Genomic DNA, 6,000 nt, shown 5'->3' on the forward strand with positions numbered 1-6,000 from the left:
AGGCCAATTAATAATCAGGGATACTAGGAAAATGCAGATTACGGTTTCATGTTGAAAAAACATATCGGTTTGTTTATTCAAACAAGTCAAAATTAAGAGGTTGCAAGGAGATGAGCATTCGTGCGGGATGTGACCACGTCTGCAGTGAGAAAATTCCTACTTTAACTTTTTGCACGAGAAAGATATCCACGTGGTATCGTATCCGATCATGGACCACAATTTTCTTCAGCGAATTTTGAAGAATATCAGAGCGCAGAATCACATATTACAACTCTTCTGTGTATTACCCGCAAGCTAATGGTTTGGTTAAAAGATTTAACAGGGTATTAAAATCATATATTCAATTGGCCCTGTTGGAACGCCGTGATATAAAAACAACCGCCACCCCCGTTCCTGACGTCACCTGGCCGCGTGTTTTTATTTGCTCCCAAGCCCAGCGCTCGATTGCTGCGCCTCCATGCGCCGCCCGCACGTACATTTCTAGGTACTTTTTCCCCGAAGCGCCATGGCATGCGCCCTAGATGTATTTGGTTTGCCAGGGCGCGCGGTGTGTTCGGGCCAGCCCGCATTCGCAGAGTTTTGGCGGTGTAGGTAAATTTTAATTCTGAATGCTTAAGCAATTGTATGCTTACCCAAAGAGAAAACCGTCCCTTCGTCCGTCCCGTAATAAGACGACCGCGAATTTGCCTTTGCGCCGCCTTCCGCTTCAACGGCAACGAAGCGGCGAAAACACAGGGCTGGCGTAGCTCTCCGTTAACGCCTTATTCTGCAACTTTCGGAGATCGGTTTGAAGTTAAGCGGGCCCACGTCACTTCGTTCATGGCTACATAATAGAGAATTTTAGGGCGTCCAGTATTCCAGCAAGCGCGGGCGGTTTGCCGGGTGAATGGGGGCGTAAACGTGAGCGGCCAGATTGGTGGCGCCAGCTGTTGGCGCAAAGCTCAACCACACAAACACGGAGCCAATTGCTATATTCTACGAATTAGCCGCTGGTGTAAATTTTGGACAGCGGCGTATTCGTGTGGACAATTATGTAAGTGCCAAAAATTTGCACCAGCAGCGAAGCAGAATATAGTAGCTTATTGCGATTTTATCTCTGTGTTTGTCTGGTTGAGCTCTACGCCACCAAGGCGGCTGCATCGCTCCGGCCGCTCACGTTGCTCCCGCCCATCCGGCAATCCGCCCAAACTACCCCGTTTAGCGGAATACCGGACACACTAAAATTTTTCAATGGTTTCACGCGGATGAATAAGGCGCTGAAGAGCGATAACGGCTTATAAAATGATCGGAACGGTCATCAGCGCACCTCGGGTCTCCACCTGCAGTACTTTGCTTGCGTCATCAATGCCACTGAGCTGCCGTTAGTAATGGCCTAATCAAGTTACATAATTGGTTGATGACACCGGGCTGCGCGGAGATAAGCTAGTGGCACAATGCTTACACATAGTCTAACTCCCAGAGGACTTTTTGCGAGATTTTTTTTTTATTACCTGTACGTTTAATATGCGTCGTGTATGGCGCCAGTGCATTGCTATTGTTTCTGCTGGAAGAGAGATAGTGATGTCAATAAGGAAAGGAAGCTTGAGCGCAGCGATGATGTGGCTGGTGGTGCGAGAAACCCACCATGCCCCACGATTATCCCAGCTTTTGTAGATCGAAGCGCCTCGCATACCACGACCAACTTCTTATCACACCCCTTTATCCCCTTGTCCAAACTGAAAAAAATCGTCAGCTTCCGCACGCAACTCTTATTTCTAAGCAGCCTAGGCGGCTTGTTTTGAAAAACCTATTTTCTCTTATAGCGTCCTCGATCACCCGCACCGGTGCGCACCGGGGCGCCTTGGTGCGCACTTTCATCCTCGATCAATCGCACCGGTGCGCACTGAGCATCCTCGATCACCGGAAGCGCACCCTGTTGGAGCGGTTTTCCGTTGCCCCGTCTCGCACCGAGAAAATCGGCGGTGCGCGGAGTGCAATCCCAGCAAGCACTGCGGGACGCGCGACGTGCGCGCGTACTGCCGACTGCAGAACCGCGGACGCTGTGGCCCGATAGCTGCGGTACGTTGCAACGGAGTTGACGGAGTTAGCTAGTGGATTTGTCGGCGATGAGAAAGGAAGCGCTGCTAGTTGCCGCAATCGATGAGCATTCTTCAAGTTCGTCTGACAGCGAAGACGACATTCTGCTCGACCTCGTCCAAAAACAGTGTGGTGAAGAGCGGCCGAAAGTGGACAGGTTCATTGAACGGGTCGTCAGGATTAATTATAAAATTCATTGGTGTTTGCTTGCAACCAGGTATGTCGGAGCACGCAGTTTGACAAGGTTCGAGCGCTTGCCGCAGATGCTCAGCATCTGCAAATATGCGCGTGCGCGTGTTCGCGCACGTTTTGCGCGCCAGGGGCAAAGTAGCGCTGCATGCAAGCACTCTGCGCAGGGTGCAGTTTTGTCCTCGATGTTGACCCTCCGCAGTGCGGCACCACGGCGGGGCAAAGCGCACCATTCTGGTTTCGGGGCAACCCCGGGGCAAGGTGATCGAGGACGCTATTAGCGACAGCTGGGTGAGCAAATTGTGCGCCCAGGCATAACATCTCCCTAGTCCCACCAAGTACCTACAAGGATCTGAGGCGCTCACCGTGGAGCTTTGGGGAAAAAGTACCTGGAAACGTGGTACACGCGAGCGGCGCATGGTGGCGCAGCGGTCGAGCGCTGGGCTTGGGCGTAAGAAACACGCGGCAGCGTAGGGCCTCACCCACGCTTCTCCTCATAGCGTCCTCGATCACTTGCACCGGGGCGCCTTGGTGCGCACTTTCATACTCGATCAACCGCACCGGTGCGCACCGACCATCCTCGATCACCGGAAGCGCACCCTGTTGGAGCGGTTTTCCATTGCCCCGTCTCGCACCGAGAAAATCGGCGGTGCGCCGGGGTGCAATCCCAGCAAGCACTGCGGGACGCGCGCGCGCACTGCCGACTGCAGAACCGCGGATCAGTGATGCCACAGCTGCTGATTTATCAGTAGATCTACTGATATTTAAAATTTTCTGCTGATTCAGTGATAAAGCGCTTGAATCTGCTGATTTTCTAGCTCTTCTACTGAAACGAAAGCGAAATCTGCAACTACTTTTTCAGTACAGGGGATGGATGGAATTTGTGAAAGTGGGTGCACTACACGGAGGAAGGAAACTAAGGACAGGCCCTACCCCCTCCGCGCGCTTGGAGAAAAGTGTGGCGGAAATGACGTAGTAGGTTCTCATTTTTTTGCTGCTTTTTTATTTTTTTGTTGTATGGCCACGCCTTTTGGGCCACAATGGCGGCGTTGTTATGGTTTTGAGCGCTCACACGTGTTGCTCTGGTAGGTTTCGGGCCGTGGCAAAGGCGCTGAGTGGGCGGGTTTGCGTTAGTCACCGTGTCTTGTTGCGCTGTGTTACCTGCACCGTGCTCTGCCAGATGTTGCGCGAGCGCGCGACACCACGCGCAGCGCGGCGTGGTTTCGCGAAAGATGTAAACCAGAGAGGAGGGTGGCCCAAAAGGCGGAGCATCGCCATGAGCAACGCCAAATTCCGGCTTCACTTTTGCTTCACAAAGAGTGACGTCAGGGCCTCTCCTTAGTTTCCTTCCTCCGTGGTGCACTACCAAACCCCACAACTATGAAACCACCATTATTACCATCATCATCATGACCAACCTATTTTTATGTGCACTGCTGCACGGAGGCCTCTATATGGAGGCCTCCCCAGCGATCTCCAATTACCCCTGTCTGGAAGACACCATACTCTAAAGCTTTCAGTTACTAACTACCATCTGACGCCTTTGAATAGGCCATCGGAGGGCTTCACTGTTTTTAAATTTGTGCTTGACAATTGCTCTCTGGATCCCCGGGTTTTTCAAAAGTATCGCTAAGAATCTCGGGGTCAATTTTTGTACTATTTCCAGGAAGCTACACTACTTCAACATAGTACTTATAAGCGCTGAATTCGTGGGCTCATAAACTGAGTGCAAAAATTGAAATTAAAAATCTACTGATTTCTACTGATTTTTCGCGAAAAAATCTACTACTATTCTTTAATGTGTCGTGGCAACACTGCCGCGGATGCTCTGGCCCGATAGCTGCGGTTGCAACGGAGTGGACGGAGTTAGCCAGTGGAGATGTCGGCAATGAGAAAGGAAGCGCTGCTAATTGCCGCAATCGATGAGCTTTTTTTCAAGTTCATCTGACAGCGAAGACGGCATGCTGATCGACGTCGTCCAAAAACAATGTGGTGAATAGCGGCCGAAAGTGGACAGGTTCGTTGAACGGGTCGTCAGGATTAATTCTGAGATCCATTGGTGTTTGCTTGCAACCAGGTATGTCGGAGCACGCAGTTTGACAAGGTTCGAGCGCTTGCCGCAGATGCTCAGCACCTGCAAACAATAAAATGTGCGCGCGCGCGTGTTCGCGCACGTCTTGCTCGCCAGGGGCAAAGTAGCGCTGCATGCAAGAACCCTGCACGGGGTGCAGTTTTGTCCTCGATGTTGACCCTTCGCAGTGCGCCACCACGGCGGTGCAAAGCGCACCATTCTGGTTTCGGGGCAACCCCGGGGCAAGGTGATCGAGGACGCTATCAGTTTCCTTCCTCCACGGTTCGGGGCCCATAACCTGAACATAGAGTTTCTACTCTATGGCGCTTCAGTGTTCCACGGCATCACTTGGCGTCACCATCGCGCCTTCTCAAAAGCACGACCTACTGAACTCCAGACCTGCACAGATCTCCCTCCTCCAGCGCGCCTGGTCTAGTTTGCCCCTTTTGCCGCTAGGGAGAGAACGTACGAACAAAGTGGCGCTAGTTGTAACCTGTTCGCTGTCGTCTGCTTCTGCGATCTGTTCAGCGCTTGTCTTGCCATTTCGGCAGGCACAGAGCGCTTGTATTGGCGGTAAATGAATAAATTCACAAATATACAAAAGAAGACACATTTGCGAATGCTTTGCGTTTGAATAGTGAAACTAGAAGAGCAGGAGCGGTGCAAGAAATGGAAACAACGAGCATAGGTGGCCGCCGCAATGCTAGATCGACGGCATAAATTTCCCTTTCCTAGCCTCCTTAAGAGACTGGAAAAATTGTTTAACAAGATTCATAGGATTATCTAGCTTTTTTTAGTTGATTACTGACAGCCTTATGTCGTAGATGACCTTAGGATTCACTGCTGTGTGCCGTAGTGAAAGGCAGATGATCTGGTAAAAGTATAGTAAAAGTATTCACGAGTAAGTCCTCCGCCCAATATCTGCAATAGGCTGATCGATTCTGTTTCAAGGGAACGTGAGCATATCTTGTTTTTAATATCGTTGGATGTCTAGCTCAGTAGAAAGCTTGCAAAAATTAAGCGATCCCAGTGCTTTAAAACGTGCTGCACTGCAGGCCTTAATTAAATCGTGTCACGGAACTCTTTTCAAACTGTAAAGCTAGCTTTTCTGCGTGGTACGGCGGCAGCATAACGGTGGTGCTTAAGATACGTACGCAGTGAAGCTGTGTACGTAATTCACTTTTTGAACTCGCGACGCATTCACGGACAACTTTTAAGAATTAAAATGAGTGGCAATCGTTCTGTCGTCGAACATTGCGGTGGCTTCAAGTTTCTAAAGAGCGCAGACGCGAATTTTACAACGTATACAATGAAACTGTTGTGTACGTTGCGAACTCTACACGTACTGTGATTTATAATAATCTGCTTGAAAAAGGCAATAGGAACGGCTATTTAATGCTATTTTAGAGAGCAGCGGACTACACGCTCCGACATTTTTTAGGTTCGGGCAGTCAACTTTTGGAGCCAAGTGACCGATCAAAGCCTTGTGACATCACTGTCACTGTGTTAGCAAAAATCATCCACTAGAGAAGCAGGTCGTCACAACACAACAGCTGCCGTACTAATTACAACGCCGCACAGCCGCCCACTGCGTAGCAGAGGAACAGGTTATAAAAGTGCCACCTACGGCCGTCGGTTGAACGAAAGGGGCGCAAGCTGCTCCC

The sequence above is a fragment of the Dermacentor andersoni genome, chromosome 11 (genome assembly GCF_023375885.2).
Source record: "Dermacentor andersoni chromosome 11, qqDerAnde1_hic_scaffold, whole genome shotgun sequence".
NCBI classification, from domain to species: Eukaryota; Metazoa; Arthropoda; class Arachnida; order Ixodida; family Ixodidae; genus Dermacentor; species Dermacentor andersoni.